The following is a 20830-nucleotide window of genomic DNA, read 5'->3' as shown; positions in this document are numbered from 1 at the left end:
ATGTGCTTGCCTGTTCCAAATGTATTCTGTCTCAGCTTGCTTTCAATTCAGCCAGAACACAATTACTAGTAAATTCTGTTCTAGCTCAATTGGAAATTCAGCAAATGGTGCTTTAATATTTAGTGTCAAAAGTGTTATTGTCATGAAGTGTACAAGCTAATTTCATCAATCAACAGGCTATATTTCCATGTTTTAGACAGTGCTTTGTATATATTGCCAAAATCACTGGTTCTTGTCAATAATGAACACTACAGGCCGTATCTTAATGTAGCAGTAGCGATAGTGAGATAATCTGCTGGTAGATAGTGTCAGACCTATTGCTGACAGTGTGGGGTGTGGAGCTCTAAACAAGAAGTGTGCCAAAAGTGTGTCTTCTTACCCTGTTTCCTGTATCCTTTTACTCTTTCTGTCATCAGCTCCATTTCATTTTGTGACTAAATTATTCCCATTGTGCCACTAAGGTGAGTTTATAAAGTTAGTTGACAGTAGATAGGCTAGCATTAGAAAAGTAAACAACTCTGCATGGAGCCAGGAGCAGGCTGAACCTCTCACAAATGTGAACTGTGCTCTGAAGATGCCCAAGTACAGCCTCTTTACGCCAGTGTTAACATTGTGTAGGTAGTGGCAGTCCGACCTAGACGCACCACCTCGTTAATGCTACTGCTACTGACCCGGGGCAAGATACGTCCCAATGAGTTTGTTTTCAAAAGTGGATTGTCTTTGGCTGCTGTCTCATAACCAAAGGAATCTGTTTATCTGTCAGGGTTTCCACATATGATAAAACAGAAATAACAGTTCTACATTCAGGGAGACTCCAACCCAATTTCTCCACACAAAGTGAATCCTGCAGTGACAAAAAAAACAAGATTTATATTTTACAAAAATGAGCTCATGAGCATTCATTAGACCTGATTAATTCTTTTTTAAATGGACACTACAATTTCATAAAACACATGATTAAACAAGAGTATAAAGCCAGAATTAGCCAAAAGGCTATTTTTCATCTGTTATCCTCTGGACTTGGACCAATGATTGTATTGGTACGGCCCTCCTCCACATGCCTGGATTTCAATGTGGCCCTCAGGAAATAATAATTGCCCACCCCTGGCTTATATTAAGCATTTTTCAGGCTTATCACTGGAACATTATTCATATGTGCGTTTAGAATTGGCTTCGCTGAATAATTAAGGCACATTGCCTGGCAAGGCCAGAATGATATTTCGCTGTGTTTTTATACAGAGGGATTTAAATCTGGTCCCCGCGCCTTAAGCCAGGCTCAAATATGGTTTTTATTTCAGTGACACATGTGAAATGAAGGAGCTCATTGGTTTTGCATCATTTTGTATAAAATGACACTTCTCTCACCTCAGAGAGTTTAGTGCTTCGCTCACTGATTCTGCAGAAATATGCAGTTTTTCAGTCCTGTAATGTATTTTTCACAGTGAATGGACGGACCATTCATGTCCCTGATTGGTTAATCCACCTGTCAATCACACATCTAACTCTGGGAAGTTCAAAGGTGATCATACTGACATGTATGTAAAGTATTTAAGTGTGTGCGTTCTGGATCCAAGGCACTGCCATGCATTTGGTCTGTTTGATGTCGATGCTCATTCTGTTGTTTACATTTTTATCAGACCATCAAATGCAGATTGACACTGACCTTTTCACTTCACATTCAGTGGGTACCAGCAGTATACACAACATGGCTGAAATCATGTCAAATGAAACAGAAATAACATAAATTGGAACTCTAAAAGATGTAAGTTTTCAGTCAAAATAATACACAATTTAAATGAGAATAACATGATTACAGACCTTGAAATTGATGGAAATAATTCACTTGTTTTTATTATAATTCTGTTGTGACTTTGCCGTTGGAAATTGGATAATTTCTTTCTGACGAGGTTCATTTGGCAGGCATTAAACTCTGATTTTGAAGTTGCTGTTGTCGCTGGAAGTCATTTCAAAGTAACAGTCACAGCCCTGTAGCGACAACCAGATCAATGAGTTTAGTTTGTGCCATAAAAGGTTGACATGTCCAACACAGACGTCAGATAGATGTCTCTTGTCATGGCGTGAGGCTGTCAATAAAAACCTGAAGCCATTCGAATTGTGTGCAAAACATGAGGTGTGTTAGTTGGTGCAATTTTAAAACTCATCACTTTATTTTAAAGTAGTAATGATGGTAAAACGCTCCATTTGTAAAGCAATTTTCTATTTTATTTGGTCACTCAAAGCACTTAATATCAAGGAATCATTCGGACGCATATTCACACAGCTGTTAATGCAGAGGCTGGATACAAGGGGGATAAAAAGTGTTTGAATCATAAAATACTTCAGCTTCATTAAAGGACTCATATTGTGCAAAACAGGCATTTTTTTTAAGATGTTAAGTATAGTTTTATATTGTTTTCCCTTAATCAAAAACATACCTGGAGTTGCGTTAAGCTTCATTCATGCTTTGCTCATGTTTCAGTAACTCCTTAATCCAAAGTAATGTTCTCTGAGCACTTTGCATTTTGCCCGTTTAGTTGCGTCATTGATCTTTAGACATTTCCTGCATTTTAAGCCCATTAACGATGATCAGAGTTATTCCAAGGTCAAACTGTGTTCTCAGCTTTATTCGCAAATCCTTCACCGGGGATAAGATCTTCATGTTTATTTCTCGTTGTTCATTCTTGTTGCTGACAGCAGGGGGAGCTCCGAAATGCCTCTGATGGATATGACGTTGAAGTTTATAAGGTATATTTTTTTATTATAGGCATTAAAAGCGAAATATTTGGCAGTTCGGAGGTGCAAAAGCGTGTGTAATATGTGTGAAAAGGACCACAGCACAGTCAGTGTAGCGAGAATATCACCCTGGACAGGACACTTCACTTCCTCTGTGCTGTCACAACATAAAGGCCTGATTGCGACTGGAGGGGCATCTGGAATAAATATATATTGTAGTGCAACCCCTGTGCAAACCCTTTATGACCAACGGAGCAATTGAAAACGACTAAAACGGATTGTAACTAGCACTTTTCTTCTTGGACCATGTTTTCCAAATTTTCAGATTTTCAAAACAGATACTGAACTTGAACTTTTGTCATGAATACCACAACTCTGACCAAAACAGAAATAAGCCACGACAAAATATGTTTTCCAAAATTGCCTTTTCATATTACAAAAACACAAAGCAGCGGAAAAACAAATTATTGAATGTTTTGCTCGAGGACAAACAAAATACAATGCTTTTTTTGGACTTTAAGAGCATTTGATGAAATAGCTTTTGGAAAAAGGTCATCATGAAACCACAGTTCTCTGAAGCTGAGAACAACTCAGCTCTAACTCTTTGTCCTGGAAGTTACCCGTGAAAACTGCGCTGCCTTAAACTTTCCCTTTGAATTATTAGTGGACTTTAAGCAAAACAAGTAAAGTCTCCAGGGATGTCAGACAAACTGGCTGGATGGACTTCAGCTCTGCTCGGGTCCAGTGTGGTACCCGCGATCAATGCACATTTCTGCATTTAGCCAAAACCTGAAAGAGATCAATACACATTTAAGGCAAGGTGCACCTCAGGACATCTGCATGCAACATCTGAGGACATAACTACTATTAAGGATAGAACACAGATGCAGTTATTGGTTTGGATTTGGGAAATGCAAAATTAGAATACCATCAAATACTTAAAGGGGCAAACCTAAACAGATAAAAGTAATATGAAGTAACTGCTGTCAAACTAAGGAATAGACTTGATACTCAATACTGATTCTGATACCATGATGAAAAAAAATAAAGAAAAAACGCTAATTATTTACACAACCTTAAATATTGCAGTACTTTCTTTTATATTATCAGTTGTCCAGATAGTTTCCATAGTGGTCAATGGGCGTATACTAGTCTATGTGTCTTATACTTGTTCTGATACAGCTCAAGATCATTCTAAAACTATTCAGCAAAGGTTAATTTCTGTCCTGAGAATGCGATGTTTTTCGTATTGATGCTTGGTCAAATGAGTATCTAGTTTCAGTACTAGTTTTAGTATCGATTAGTGTCTGATTTTCGATAGTTTTGACAACCCTATAAGTAAATACATGTACTGAAAATTCTTATTCAAATGTTATACTAATTTTGAATATTGTTATTACTTGATTTGTTACTCAGACTGCATGGAATAAGTAAGACTCTTTTGGTTGTGTGTATGTTCCATCTCTAAAAATAAATCAATGCAATTCAAATATAAAGAAGGGGAATTTACAGTGTAATCTGTCCAAAAAACGGTGTACAGTCCAGTGTATGGCGACATTTCTGCAGTTATTCGTTTGAGTCTGTTCTTAGTGTGATACTTGCACATGAACCAAGACATTTACAGGTTGATGCTGTAATTTTACCTGAATATGGTGATCAAGATAATTGTCAACATCACCCACCCCTACAGAACGGATACTTAGGATGTTGTGCAAATATATAATAACACCTTTTGAAAATCACAATACAACTTAAAATATATGTATTGTTCCGACTAGAGATTTTTGCAAAGCCTCCGAAACATTGCACATTATATCAACAAATGAGCATTTAAGTTGCGATGAAGACAAATTGTGCTTGGTAGTAAACAAAACAATTCTGGATTGTCCTGTAATTAATGAAGCTGGTGTTAAAGTAAAATGCTGTAGTAATGAATATACTAAAGTACACACAATATGACTCAGGGATAAGAGGTGGGCTAATTATTCAAGTATGGATGGATTCATACTGACAGGGATATGGAAAAGTATCAATTCTGACTTCTTACTATCACATATATTGTGTGTAATATCAAGAATAAAGCAAAGCAAAAGCTGAAATGAACATAGAACTGATGATCTAATGCTTCCAAACAAGCGTACGCAATGATATTTCTGCACTTACTTTAGGTCATTTTGTAGACATTTCACATTGCTACACAATTAACACAATTAAAGTGATGTTTTAACACTGTTGGATTGACATAATACTGATTCTGATAGTACTACAGAATATTATTATTGAGATACTGCTAAAAATAGAGATATTCATTTCATTTTTGACATAATCGCCCACCCCATCATAGACTGTATACATAAATGGATAGAGCTAGCCACCATGTTCCAAATAGGAAGTGATTATGGACGCACTTCCGGCTCCATTGATTCTCTCAACAGAATGAGCATCGACTCTCCATTGCTGCTGTCAGGCTCATCATTTTGGTCTTAAAATATTCGTATTGATCCACTCTACATTGTCCTGGTATTGTTATTTCGCTATTTTGTCTGTAACTTAAGATATGAACATTACAGACAGACAAATCAGGTGCCTTCTTTTCCCAAGGTTACTCCTGCTAGCGTTAGCAACAGGTTTGATTGACAGCGTTGCTAAGTGCCCGCTCAATACTAAACCAGCGGTGCGGGTGGGAAGGGGTCAGAATTCCTAATATATAACTTGGCTCCAAATATATAACTGCTCTAGCCTCGATGAGCTTAATTTGACTGGAGCCGAACGCTATGGGTGACGTCACATTCACTTAGTCCACTTTATACAGTCTATGACCCCTATCGACGCTGACTTGTGTGACCATATATCAGATGCTCTTCTATACCTTCTCTATCCAGTGTGCGAATTAGCTTAATAATAACATTAAAGGCGCTGTACCTGATTTTACGGTCTTAATTAATTCATTTTAAATGGTTTGCGGTGGTCTAAAGTTATTCCTTACTTAAATTATACATGGGTGATATGTATAATTTATGTTGATATGTTCTCAAAGTAGCACACTTATGATGTCACATTTGTTGAAACATGTTTAGTCCTTTTGGCACTGGCTGTAGTGTTTTTGGTGATGGGTTGAAAAAGGAGAATTCTGAATAGTTTAATGATCCATTAGGTGGAATAATCACCATGACTGATACTTATTTTCATGAATAACTTAAAAACTTACACATATAAATTGTTGTTGGTATTAGGCTAAAGGGTTTAATTTCAATGATGCCCTTTGTCATTTTTTTAACAATACAACCACATATTTAAGGAATTATGGCCCAAAATATATGGAAAACACCTCAACTGGGTAACGTTACCCAGTTGACACTCCACTATAATGAGTATTTTTCAAGTGTGTTTGTTCATATCTAGTCTATTGAACTTGAATGCAACAACTTTAACACTTTGGATAAAGAAAAAACAATCTATGTATTTTTCTTCTAAAGCCTAAAAGCAACCATGACTAAATCTCTGAATTTATAATGGACTCTCTGGGAATTGTTACCTGGTTGACGGGTTACCCAGTTGACATTTTGTAACATTTTAGTATGTTGTGCTCATTGTAGAGGTCAAAATACCTCCACAATTACCTGTAACCATTGTCATTAAGCTTATTCCATTCCTGTTAACAAATCTAAAATCTAGGACTGAAGGTTTTGAGGGCGGGTACATAATAAAACAGGATGATTCTTTCAGAGTCGGGTTAAACCTGAGCAGCTTCTTTTCAAATATCACTCCAGAAAAGCCAAGGCTTCATTGAGGTGTTGAGTTTGTGACCATTTGCAGTTTTATGAAGGATTATTCAAGGTGTTACCCAGTTGACAAATAAGTTTTGACAAAGATAATAAAGTATTTAATCTACAAATAATGAGCACAGAAGTTTTAAAACACTTTAATCAGTTTTGTTTACATTCAGGTTGTTATATAAGACTTATTTTTATATGGATTTTGGAGCTTATAAATTAAGTGAAACTTTGAAATTTGAAAAGTGAACAACACAAAAATGCTATCTACACCAGGGGTCACCAACACTGTGCCTGCGGCACCAGGTCGCCCACTAGGACCACATGAGTCGCCCACAGGCCGATTTTAAAAATAGCACAACTCACTAATGAGCCGGTTTTAAAAATGACAATATCTTAAAAATATGTTTATTATACATGAAGTTTAGATAAGTTAAGGTGAACTCTGACCTACTCAGTTCAAATGTTAATATTGTGCCCGTGACAAAACCAGTGCTCCACTCGTGAGCGCTGTGAAGATTCGCGCTGAATGCAGTTTCTTACCCCAAAAACATGGACGAAAAATAATCACTTTCACAACGAATTTTACGACTGTAAAAGAAACCTGTGTGTGTCTCATCTGCGGGGCGACTGTGGCGACGGCAAAGCTGTACAATGTGGAGGGGCACTGCACTACGTGTCACAAAAGCTCCATGCTAACTTCCCACCAGGACGCACACAATATTACATAACTGATAACTTTTTGAAACATGGTGCAACATAGTTTAACATATAGTGTAACAATTACTAAGATTAATAAAGTTAAAGTGCTGAATATTGACATCTGTTCCCCACCTTGCTGTCATTGTTGGTAATTGTGAAAAATCATTAACATGATCAGTGTCTTCACATAGATGATTATCATTAATTATGTTTAAGAATGTACAGTATAACTAAAGCCAAACTGAGCAAATGTGTTATTTCAGAAGAGTGTTGCAAACTTGTAGCCCTTCATATGAATCAGTGCCCATGAAGTAGCTCTCAGCTTCAGAAACGTTGGTGACCCCTGATCTACACCATATAAATGGATTCATTCTGCAAAAGTCAATAATGCCATCAGGTCCCCTAAATTTGTCCAATGATGGTCCAACACCTCACTCACACTGCACCCTGTCCATCTGTGACTTCTGTGTCAGACCAGTTAACTTGTGGTGTGACACAATCACACGAGAACCGGAGGCTCCGCTGTGTTTTTGCAGTCACCGCCTTTGAAGCTGCACAGTCGAGACCTCAAGTTCACGCGATAACTGTTTACTTATTAAGGGAAAAGGCTTGCGGTTGGCTCCGGTGTCCAGCAAAAATAGAATCTAACGGATTTGATCCGGAGCTGTCTGAGCTCCTCTCGTATGTTGTACTATATGGCATACTTGCAGCCACCAGACCGGAGTTGCACCATGTGCAGTCTGAGTCTGGGGTCATTGCTTCAAGTAAATAATTGTACAATTAACAAATACAGCCAGCAAACATGAAATGTACCCCTAATTATAGAATCACCCACATTTCACCACAATGAGTTTACAAGCGCTTTTCAGAACAGAACTGAGTTTTGCAGTGATGGTAAACCTAACAACCAGAAAACTAATGCACACACATACTGTAATCATCTGTAATGAGACGAGATACATTTAGCTGAAACACGGGTACAGTCCTTTGGGAAAAACCTTGTTAAAACTTAACATAAATTTGATGGCACAAACAAAACTATCACATCTGAAAATCATAATTAGTTTACAAACAAGCACAATCCCCATGTTTGTTCAACTAAATGCCAACTTGTTGACATCATGTGCATGGATATTCAGGCTTTTGCAAATATGATCTCCCAAGATTACAATGGATATGCCTTGTCTTTTACGGCATCTGCACTTTTCTTCTCGCTATAAACAACACAAATTGAGTGCAGAAAAAGTATTACAACAATCCATGGTGGTACAGTGGGTTAAGTATTTCCCATGGACTGCAGGGTAGTTTAATCAAATCTCACCCAAGCATTTAATGTTGTTGTGTCTCTAAATAAGTTTCCTCACCCCAATTGCCCACTCCAGTCACAGTGAGGTGGCTGCTTCCGAACAGCCTGGACCACCCATATGCCTTTCTCATTGTGTTCTGTATCTATCTGTTAACACTCCATATGGTTTTATTACCTCTGCTATGCTTTTGCCAACCCATCACAGCAAGGAGGCGAGTTTTGCAATTTTAACTCTTTTTAAGAATGTGCAAAGTTTTGTCCTCTCAGATCAAAAATAGGTTTAACCCTATTTTTGAGGATCAATAACTGGGTGTACGTTTTAATTGCCCGTAAGCACTTTTCACAACTTCTGGAGACCAGAGCAAAGTTTTGTTGTGAAAGTAAAGCTAAGAACAGCTAGCATGCTAACCACACACTTCCTTATTATCGGACAATGCAGACAGCACACATAGGACTTATTTTGACCTCAAGAGCTGCTTATAGGACATATTAGTATTTCTAAGTAAGTTTTTCTCTAATACATGGAAAAAAATCATATACAGGGCCTTTAAATACTTACTTTTGCTATTTTCTTATTTATTGGAGCTTCTTTTTTTAATTATTTAAAAGGGGTTACTCAGATTCTCCTGCTTTTGGGTTAATGTACCAGTGTCTGTCAACGCTGTAATTTATCGTGACAGTTTCAGTAGTAATAGATCACACTTCAAAAAGTATTATCATGACAGCCCTACTCTTAGATTTGCATTTTAATAATGGCACAGGATTGAACCAGGAATAAAAGCTCCAAAAGTCTTATTTAAGGCCTTTTAAGAAGCAATCTACCAGATGTTTTCTCTTTTTCTTTTTATTTTGCATCTGTTAATTTGACCTTACAAAATCTAGCTTTTGCAAGGAAACCAACAATAGCTGAAAATTTACTTGCTGCTTTCTGGTTGTTTGGTGAACATATTGACCTGGCCAGGACAGGCAAAAATGAATTCTCGCGATCTTGCTGTGTGACAGGGCACGGGTCACTGCTGGTTCTGAACAATAACAGAGCCTTATTTTTGCAAGTGCCTTTTGCATCTGTGGATGGAAATATGTATGTGCTTTTCTTAGCAAAAGTTTTCTCGGCTTGTTCCGCTGTTTTCAACCTATCTTCAAATATTTGCTGTGATGTTCCACCTTTTCCCGATCCTTTTCAGTGAGACCCTTTTCAGATTGACGTGTAGAACTTAATTCAGAGTACTGCACATATCAATCTGCCGCAAGTAAGGTTATTGCTAGGTTTCAAATGACATCACAAGATTTTTTGATCCATAATATTTAATACAGATGAGTGCAGCTAAGATTTGATACTTTTTGGTCAAGTTTAAGGTTTGTGAATTCACCTTTTGGATATTTCAGGGCAAAGTACAACGCAATCAATAGAGCAATCTGGCTCTTGCCCCCCCATGTGGGATTATGACACCATCTCATTCAAAAATCTGAAAGCCACCAGTCCAACTATATCACAAAAACAAAATCCAAATATAACCCTTCAACTTGCAGATGGATGGAGCGCGAGAAGCAGCCTACGGTAAAGTCTGCATTGAGTCTTATTAAAGAGATAATGGGTCCATCCTGAGGGCAAGGGAGGACACGTACGGAGAGCTCCACTGCGAGGCCTCAAGCTGATAAAAAACCCATTCATCTGCACCTCACACAACGCCTATCAATAACAGCAGTCTGCCTCCAAAATGCACCCGTTTTTATCTGCCAACCTGGAGCTTATGCTGAGTCATGGGCAAGAAATGTTTATGCAGGTATTACGTCGTCTCCTCTTTGTATTCCCACAGCTTTTATCTGTTTAGGTTTGCCACTGTAAGTAAAATGGAAAATTAGTCCAATGCAGTTTTAATAGAATTCAATTATGGGCTGAGTGGGAGATAGGGTAAGGGATTTAAACAAGACTTTCTGCAGGTAAAACAATCAGCATTTTAACGCTGTATGAAAATGAAGGGGGGTTGCTTTGAATAGCGCTCTTTGCATTATTTGTCAGTTATTTGTAGTTTATTATTATGGGTTTGCTCACGGTGGCACAGTAGTTTAGTGGTTAGTATTCGTGCTTCATAGAGAGAGGGTGCGAGGTTTTATTCCCTCGCATCTGAGCTCACCTGTTTTACCCATTAATGTAAAACATGCACATCCCCCACTTAGGAGCATTATTATTAAAAGTGCATTGTGTATGTTTTGGTTGTCTCCATGGAGAGGTTATTGCTTTGCATGTTTCTTAGCATGGCATTAAACTACTATCTGGCATTTATTTTAATAAGTGCACTTGTAAAGCTTAAAAATGTAAAAAAAAGTACAGTAAAGTTCTTACAGTAAAAAAAACATGTATTTTTACTGTAAGAATCTTACTGTCTACATATATGACCTGTAACATGGCCCATTGGTGCCACTTGCATGTCTCCATGGTCATAGATGGATCTAATACCATATTCTTTTCCAGTTTTCTTGCGTTTTTTTTTTTTTTTTTCATTTGTTTTTTTTCTGCTGTATTGAAGGATGAGTAAAATGCAAGGGAAACATGTTAATATGAGAACAATAGCCTCTCGTTTGGCATTTCGTCTGGCATTTGCTTATTTATTTATTTATTTATTGGTTTATTTGACAGGGACAGTGTACATTAATAGCATTGCTGCAAATTCACCAGAATTAGCCAAAAGGCTATTTTTCATCTGTTGTCCCTGGATCTTATGAATGTTATCCACAAAATCATGACAAGGTTCCTCTGCAGGTATGAATACACAATTAATTGTTGAAGTAGCTCAAAATAGCATGCTGCTTAAAGAATCTATTCTTTCAGTCTATAGCTATGGGGTAATGATCAGCCCATTTTGATTTAATTTAGCATGTACATCAAAGAACAATCATTTGATCTGCCTCAAATATGCATCAACTAACATGGATTTCTCTATGTTGTTTAGAGAGCTTGGTTTCCATAGTAACCCCAGTGGTGGAAAGAGTACTGCAAATGTGTACAGGTAAAAATGTGTACTTGGCAAAAGATGTAAACATGAAAAAATCTACTTGAAGTTTGACCCTGAGTCTCCCCTCCCTTTGCTCTCCACACTAAGGGCATTTCTCTAATGAAACCACTGCACATCGCATCAGGTTTGTGAAGTTGTAATATATTGTTTTGAGTCATGCTTTTGTATATTTATGGAGAATTGGACAGAAATGGACAGAATCTAACCATAAGGAGGGTACAAATAGGGCCCGGGAGAGATCACTAAATTACTCAAACATGCATGGATGACATCTAAAACCTCTTAAGGAATGTTTTTGATGAGAGAACATTATAACATGGTTGAAAGGTCTAAAAAGTCTATTCTGCATGATACTCCCATATATTGTTTTGTTTTTGAACACACAGCATATTCCTCTAGTATTGTATTATATGTACTGCTAAATGTATTGCACTCATTTATTGGCCTCAAGTCTCTCTTAAGTAATTGCTGTGACATCACATTGGTAAAACACATAGTTTAAGTACTTGTCAACCTTTGCTAGTAAGAGTTGGTGTTTTGGCACCTTAATGTCAGATCTGAAGAAGCTACTTGAATTTACTTATTTATTTTAGCTGTTTGGGACGTAAATGTATTTTCAGCTCTCCCAGGCCTATGCCTATGATTCTCAATCTTTTTTACACTAGGCACCACTAAACTAAAATTGTCTCCGTTACTACGAAGTCTTACTCTGATCTAGTAAAACTATTCTCGCTCTAAAATGGGGCTAAACCAGGTCTAAAATCGAGCCACATCATTGCCACAGTAGTTCTAAACAAGAACCACCCCAGAGAAAGCCAAAAATTTGAATAAAATTGACCCTAAATTCAGTATATAGTAGAGGACCATGCTCACATATCGCCAGAAGGAGCTTGCTGGTCTATGGGAAAGATTTCATTTTAAACTTACCTGTTGTGCAGAAATGATTTAGAAGTAAGCAGAGAGCCCACCATGCCAATCAGTCATCCTTCTCCAGTAAAACGTTTCATTTTCAAAGCCATTGAAACCATAACTGCTTCGGACAAGTGCTGTTTATTGCACAGTTGTTGCAAAAAGTAGCAGTTTTAAAGATGTTTTCATGCGTAATATATAGAGCTATGTTTTGCTAAGCCCAGATAAAATACAGTCCGTGTTTCCATGCAGGGCATACTTGGATGATATACTCACAGCTTGATTAAGCCCTCAAAGCACAGCGGGGCTTCTAACTTAATGTGATTCTACATCCAAGAGAGGAGGGCTACTGTTTGAGGCAATAAATGCTAATAATCCTGGCTTGGTGATCTGCCAAAAGAGCTCTGGCTGCATGCTCTTTTGACACAAGAGATGAAACCAAAATGATACACTACTTATGGATATGCAATATATAACAAAGCATTTAAAGTGCACATGACAGCTTAGACAACTCATTTCACACAAAAAAAACATAGTTAACATTAACATTTTCCTATTTTCATTTTGGTGAAACTGTTCATTTTACTTACTGGTTGGACAGGGGCCGCAGCTGTGACACACGTAGGGGTAATTCCATAACTGTAAACAAGGGCCAAAATGCGTCTAAGGTCGTTTTCACTTCTGTTAGTGCACTCTTTGGACCGATCCCAGTGCACACTAGATTTAGTTCCCTTTACTTCACTTCTGGGTTGGTCTTGTTCACATACACTGCGCATCATTCACCCCAAACACTGCACCGTGAACCACTTGAGAGACATCACCTGATTGCCAAACTTATTTCCGTGACAACGAGATTCAAGCCCCCCATGAATGTGTACGCTCACTTCCCTGGTGATATATTCTTTAGTGTTTTCTCTCACCTGTGACTAAATACACTGTGAGGACTATGCGTGCAGATGAAAGCAGAGAATAAGCTTTTTGAACGAGACACAGACAGAACAAGGTTGACCTGCACAGACAGACCCATGCTGACCTGCGCAGACAGACACAGGCGAAGCCGTATCACTGATATTTAGTTCATCCAAATGTCCTCGTCAGACGAATGTGTCAAACAGCAGCCCATTCATACAAATATACGTGAGCTGAGCACTTTTTAGCCAATTTCAAGCAATTTAAATGCACTCACCCTGCTCCAAGACCACCTTTAATAACTAGAAAATCTGTCATGTGCACTTAAAAGATCCTATATTACATGAAATTGACTCTTTACTTGAACTTTAAGCTACAGTATGTTAGAACGTTATTACCTCTATTTACCTCCATTTCCCGTATTACCACATAACATCATATGGTGGAACAGAATGTTGTCCGTGTGAGAGAAGAACACAGCCGAAATATGCAGGGTTTCTGTGTTAGACGTGTAAATGAAATAAAACACAACTCCAGGTATGTTTTTGATGAGGAAATAAGATTATATCAGATCAGAAAATAGTGTAATACTGGCCCTTTAATGTGTGGCCAACTATATACTGCAGAACAACTTTTGGAAATATAATTGTATTTTCAAATATTTATTTTTTGCGCGAGCTCCTGTGTCTAAGTAATTTCCCTTGTGAATCAGTAAAATGTGTCTAAGTCTAATTTTCCGGCAAGCTTTGCAATTGCAGCAAATGTTTAAATGATACAATTGTGTTCAAAGTTCACATTGTTAACTTGTTCGGAAGTGGTTGAAAGAAAAGTGAGTTACGAACTGCTAAACTATCTTAAGAATTTCATACTTTTAAGAACGGATTGTAGCCGTTTGAACTACAGTGTTAGTGTTGTTAAAACAGGAAATTATGTTGCATGTTGCAGTTCTTGTGATTCACTAATTGTGAATATTTCTATTGCAGTTTAATTTTGTAACAGTGTTGTGTAATGAGGCCAGCATGGTCGCTATGGTAGCCTTGTCACTTTATATTATATTAATGTCACTCTGACCGGATTTACTGTAATTTCATTTTGCATATTAGTTATGTCATTACAGAATTAAAAGGCATTAAGAGAGAACAGCCAAGGATCCATAGATGAATAGAGCTAGAAATCACATATTCTAGGCCACCTGACACACAATACCAATAATATTAATACTGCAATAATTCATACATTCATACACAAGCATTAAAACTATTTTTTATTGTACTGCATAGACATTTTGTTAATAAAATATGAATGAGATTTTGTTTTTCAGTTGTTTTTGGCACTTTTATTGATCGTCTTATATTTGTATCAATAAAATATATGAATCAGAAAATTCACTTATTGTAATAATGAAGACAGTTAATATGTAATGTAAAAGTTTTTTTCCTCCAAATTTGCATCAAAATTGTGGATTGTAGTGCTGTCAAAAATGTCAAAAACACAGGGGAATTGTATATTGATACAGTAACGCACCATATTATAATTATTATTTTTTTCTTCTTCTTTTGTTTATTTAGTTTACCTTACAGGGACCATTTCATGAAAGAAACATGGACGATATGTACGCAAAAAGGATACACAAATAACATAAAATTATACAATCTGTACACACAAATAGTACAGAGCTCTATCCCCTTCCCATCCTACTCCCTCCGTGTGCTTAATTGCAAATAGTTTAGTTAAGTTGTTTTTCCTATATTTAGAAACAGAACAGTTTCACTAATGTTGGCAGTTCTGTGTTGTTAAAAATGTTTGTTGTTTTTTGTTTTTGTTTTTTTTTAATTATACACAAAACTTTTTGAAGTCTTTGCATAACTTTAACTGTTGGTAGTTTGTTCTATTCTGATTGGGTTAGTGCTGTAACGCTCATATTGTTGCAGCAACAAAGCTTTCATCCATCCACATATATAACTGCATACATAAGAGGAACTATTGTATCACCATCTTCCAGTACATTTAGAAGGTCATGACTTTGTGTAATAAAAAGCCCTGCCTCAACCATCTCAGTGTAGTACATTCTGTCTTAGATGTTTGAGTTGATGTACTTCTCTGTGCAGAGAAACCACAATACAAGAAAGTTAACATCACAAAGTGCATAGGAATGTTCAGCTGCTATATTCTATAAGTGTACCCAACAATTTCCGTTCTACTAATTTGAGCAGGGGTCAAAGTCACATTCACAGAACAGTGAAATGAATGAATGAATGAAACTTTCCTGAAAAAGCTTTAGAAAGAACTTAAGCTGTATCAGAAGTAAAAGGCCACACAGACCACCATGGAACCTACCTGGATGACCTCCACCAACACAGAAGTTTACCTACGCTATATAAAAAGACACATATGCTTTTATTTTCTCATTGTCTGACATGAAATCAGACTAAACCGTTTCTGTTTAAGATCAAGTAGGATTACCAAAATTATTTCTATTTGTTAAATGCCAGAATAATGAGAGAAGGATTTTTTAAAGACAATTTTTCATGACTTTCTTCAAAGTCAGAAGTCGATATACAGTAAGATTACTATGCATTTAAACAATGTGGGAAAACCCAGATGGTGATGTCATGTCTTGAGAAGCTTCTGATAGGTTTATTGACAACATTTAAGTTAAAGACACAGCTGTGGATGTATTTGAAGGCACAACTGAAACACACTGGTTCTTTGTGTAACATAATGGGAAAGTCAAAATAAATCAGCCACGATATCCAGAAGAGAACTGTGGACTTGCTCAGGTCTGGTTCATCCTTGGGTGCAATTTCCAGATGCCTGAAAGTGCCACGTTCATTGGTTCAAACAATTACACACAAGTATAAACACCATGGGAGTGTCCAGCCATCGTATCGCTTAGGAAGGAGACGGATTCTGTGTCCCAGAGATGAACGTGCCTTGGTCCGAAATTTGCACATCAACCCAAGAACAAAAGTAAAAAGACCAAATTTTTGGAGACATGTTCTGTGGTCTGATGAAACTAAAATTGAACTGTCTGGCCATATTGAGCATCGTTATGTTTGGAGGAAAAAGGGGGAAGCTTGCAAGCCAGAGAATACCATCCTGACTGTGAAATACGGGTTTGGCAGCATTATGTTGTGGGGTAGTAGATGGCATCACGAGGAAAGAACATCATGTGGAAATACTGAAGCAACACCTCAAGACATCAGCCAGGAAGTTAAAGCTTGGATGCAAGAGTATCTTCCAAATGGATAATGACCCAAAGCATACTGCCAAACTGGTTACAAAGTGGCTTAAGGATAACAAAGTCAGTGTTTTGGAGTGGCCATTACGAAATCCTGATCTCAATCCTATTGAAAATGTATGTTCAGTCCTGAAAAGGATTGTGCGAGCAAGGCAGCCTACAAACTTGGCTCAGTTACACCAGTTCTGTCAGGACAAATGGGCCAAAATTCCTGTCAACTATTGTGAGAAGCTTGTGGAAGGATGTCCAAAACATTTGACCCAAGTCATACAGTTTAAAGGCAATGGTACCAAATATTAATGAAATGTATGTAAACATCTGACTTTGAAGAAAGTAATGAAAAATTGTCTGAAAAATAGCCTCACCTTATTCATTTAGCAAATAATTTTGGTAATCCTAATTGACCTAAAACAGGAAAAATGTATCTGATTTCATGTCAGGCAGTGAGACAAAAAATGCGTATTTGTCTTTCTATATAGTGTATGTAAACTTCTGGTTTAAACTGTACAAGGAAACAAAAGAATATACTATGATTTAATGTTGAAAATGACATTCTATTGCCTAAACAGTGTTTTTTTTTTTTCATTGTCATTGTGGTATCGGTATCAAAATGGAGTCTATTCCTTAGTATTGAACTCGAGTTTGAAATTTTAGTATTATTGCATAAAGCACAACCCTATGCTCTAGATGTTTTCTGAATGCTCAGGACATACTTGAGTGGTACTTTTTTCTGTTAATTTAAGCAAAGAGCCATTTGATAAGAGAACTTTCCTCCCTTTGAACGCTGTGAAGTTGTGCCTCTGATAGTGTGTGTGGAAAGCTGTTTGGTGCCTCTTTTGAAGCTCAGCGCGGCTCTGATTAGAATCAGCTAATATGATCAGCGCTTTGCTTTCACCCCCCAGACACTTCTCCTCAATGAAATACAAACATATTTGATGAAGAACATCACCAGATAATGTCAAAACAGATTCTAATTAGATTTTTTTTTCCCTTTCTTGTGGATTGACTGCATGTGGGTCCATGCCACACTTAGACGGAGGCAAAGAAAGAAACATATAATGGTGTCACTTTGAAGTCGCGAGGGTATCTATGTTGTGTAATGGGGCTAGCATAGTCGCTACGCTAGCCTTGTCACTTTATATTATATTAATGTCACTCTGACCGGGCCAGCGTGCTTACTACCCGGCATGCATTGAGCACCATGTGACCTTAACATGACCTTGCCAACCTCATCTGCTTTGTACCGGCTTTACTTTTTCTTTAAATAGTTAAATGTGGCGTCATGGTTGGCTATTGCTATTTTAAGAAAGCTTTTTGCTTTTGGAGGCACTCAGTGTGGTGAGTCATACACTAAACAAGAGCGGGTAAAGAAAAAAAAAAAAACAGGAAGAGTTTTTGTGATCAAATATATATAAACATTCATTTTAAATTTTTAAATACGGTATGCTTTGCAGAGTTTAAATGTCGTCCGACTTAGAGAACTATGCTTTCACAGAACTATACAAGGCATGACGGTCACAGAGAGTTTATCCTGAGGGGATAGTGACTACTGTGAATGCAGCTGAATTGTTTAGTAGTGAGTTAGTTTTGAACATCTCAAAGTGCATTTTGGCCCACGTTCTGACAATGTATACAACTGGCAACAATACATTAGGGACACAAAAACATCATAAACCAATCATACATGTTTCAGTTCTTAGATGCTCCAGACCAGTCATATGTGGCTTGTAGTAGGTGAGGCACAGAACCTCATACTATGTTTACATTCATTCAGCTTTGTTCATTAATTTAAAGTCGTCTTCTCTGAGCACTAAAAATTGCTCTGTTCATATTTAGCCCATATTGCTGTGTCACATATAAAAATGTGTATTTCTCCTACTAGTTTTTATGGCCATAAATCATCACCGTGTGGTCACATCATGTTCACAATGAGCACATGGCTCCATTACCACAGCATTCATGGGGCATAAGGGCTTAACTTGTTTACTTTCTCATTTTTCATTGCTAACAGCAGAGGGAGCTCCAACGCATAAAAGCCTCATTGGAAACAGAGGTAGATTATAAAGTGTCTTTTCCTAATTTAGACATTATTTAAAGTTAGAAAATGTAAAATATGTATCTCAAAGTGACCAAAGCATGTTCAAAAGACAATTAAAGATATTATATATAGGGTGACAGTAGATCATTTGGCAGGGTGTTCGTCTTCTGACCCAAAGTTTAGCAGTTCGAATCCAAATTAGACACAAAAAATCATTGTTAAAGCGATCAGATTAACTGATCCACAGGTTGGCGGTGCAATTTAGGTTATACCGATGAATACTGTTGCTGTGTCCTTGGAGACACTTAACCCGCCTTGGCCATGCATGCATTGGTGTCTGAATTTTATTATTATTATTCTACCAAAAAATAAAAAATAAATTACTAAAGCAAGATGTCAGACACACTTCATGTTTGTGACGTTCTGTTACTGGATTAATTATTATGTTAATTATTATATTAAGTGTAATACCCCCTGCATTACACTTCTGTAGGATATTTAGATCACCATTATCTTTTACTGTATTCATTTTTGACTTGCTGAGCCTTCCTCCCTTTGCTTTCCACCACTCCTCCTTCACAGTACTGTCAGGACTGCTAATGAAACTACTACACATTGCATCAGGTTTGTCAAGTTGCTTTCTACAGTTTTATATCCTGTTTTTGTATATTTATGGAGAATTGTCATTTTTGAGCATGGATGGCTTGTGGACTGAGCAAACTACTGAAACATGCATGGATTCCATCTAAAACCTCTTCAGGCATGTTTTGAGGCAACATTATACCAAGGTAGAAAAAAAAATCCCCTCTTTAAAATTATAATATCACTGTATAATGCATTTTCCATGTTCTTTATATTGGACGTGACTGGAAGTTCAACTGACTGATATACCAATGCACCTACTTTGTTCCAAATTTCAGTCTTTCCCGCTGACTCTCTCACATGGTTTTTGGTGACATTTCAGATCTTAGTCTTGGTCTTCTGCACGCTCAATATCCCGCATTGCTCTCCGCTGCTCCGTCATCTCCTTCATGTCACTCTCCATGTGATGCTCCATGACAACGTCTGACCGCTTGACTTTTATATACCCACTGTATTTTCTATTACCCATGTTCAGAAGGTTATTAGAAATGAAAGCTTCTTGGACTGGACATATGTGCTTGCTGCTCCCCTGATCTAATTATGAAGAGATGGCAGTCCGGTCTTTAAAAAATCATGATTTTCTCTGTACGTCGGCTAGGCGGCTGAACCACAGAACCGCCAACAGAAATGAGCTGACACATAATGTTCTTAAAGCATTCAATTAATTATGAATTATTTAAATTGCCTGTAGTATATAACTTTTTATAACCGCTACTAAAAACCTAAAGGTGAATTATGTAACTTCTCTGGAGTGGAAAGGGAGGTCGTCACCATAGATAAGTTTATGATGGCTTTTCCTGGAATGTCCCCCAGTAGGATATTAAACATGTATCTTCTTCTTATTGTGAGCAGGGTTGTCTCTCCACAGATCTGACTCATAACTTGTCCTGGTATTAGCAGTCACCTCCAGTCTCTCTCTCTAAAACCGTTGAATTAGGCAAGAAATCTACGAGTAATAATGACCTCAGACTTGAACTGTAATAGCTGCATCAAATCAATAACATCTGCAGCTTTTTATCATCCAAAAATCACGGCAAAAAGCAAAGGTATACTGTCAAAACTAGACGTGGAGAGACTTATCAATGTATTTGTCTGCAGTAGATTAGACTACTGTAACGGCCTGCTCACTGGCCTCTCAAAACAACTATTAACACAGCTGCAGTACATCCAGAACGATGCTGCTCGGGTCCTGACTAGAACCAGGAAGTATGAGCACATAAGTCCTGTGCTCAGGTCTCTGCACTGGCTTCCTGTGGCTCAGAGAATAAACTTTAAAGCAGCTCTGCTTGTGTTAGAGCCATATGAATCATTTTGCACCCTGACGACTTCAGGGACCGGCCTCCTGCTGGTGCCCAGACTCAGGACTAAACATGGAGAATCAGTGTTTCAGTTTTATGCAGCTAAAACCTGAACAGGCCTCTACTTTGACAATGTTTAAATCCAGGTTCAAAATGATTCTGTTTAGCTGTGTGGGTGACTGAAACGGTTTTATTCTGCACTCTTCTCTCTTAAAGTTCACTTCATGATTATTTGTGATTATTTATGTTTTGTTTTGATTTGTTG

The sequence above is a fragment of the Periophthalmus magnuspinnatus genome, chromosome 3 (genome assembly GCF_009829125.3).
Source record: "Periophthalmus magnuspinnatus isolate fPerMag1 chromosome 3, fPerMag1.2.pri, whole genome shotgun sequence".
NCBI classification, from domain to species: domain Eukaryota; kingdom Metazoa; phylum Chordata; class Actinopteri; order Gobiiformes; family Gobiidae; genus Periophthalmus; species Periophthalmus magnuspinnatus.
The sequence above is the reverse complement of the archived record's forward strand: the minus strand, read 5'-3'. Positions refer to the sequence as shown.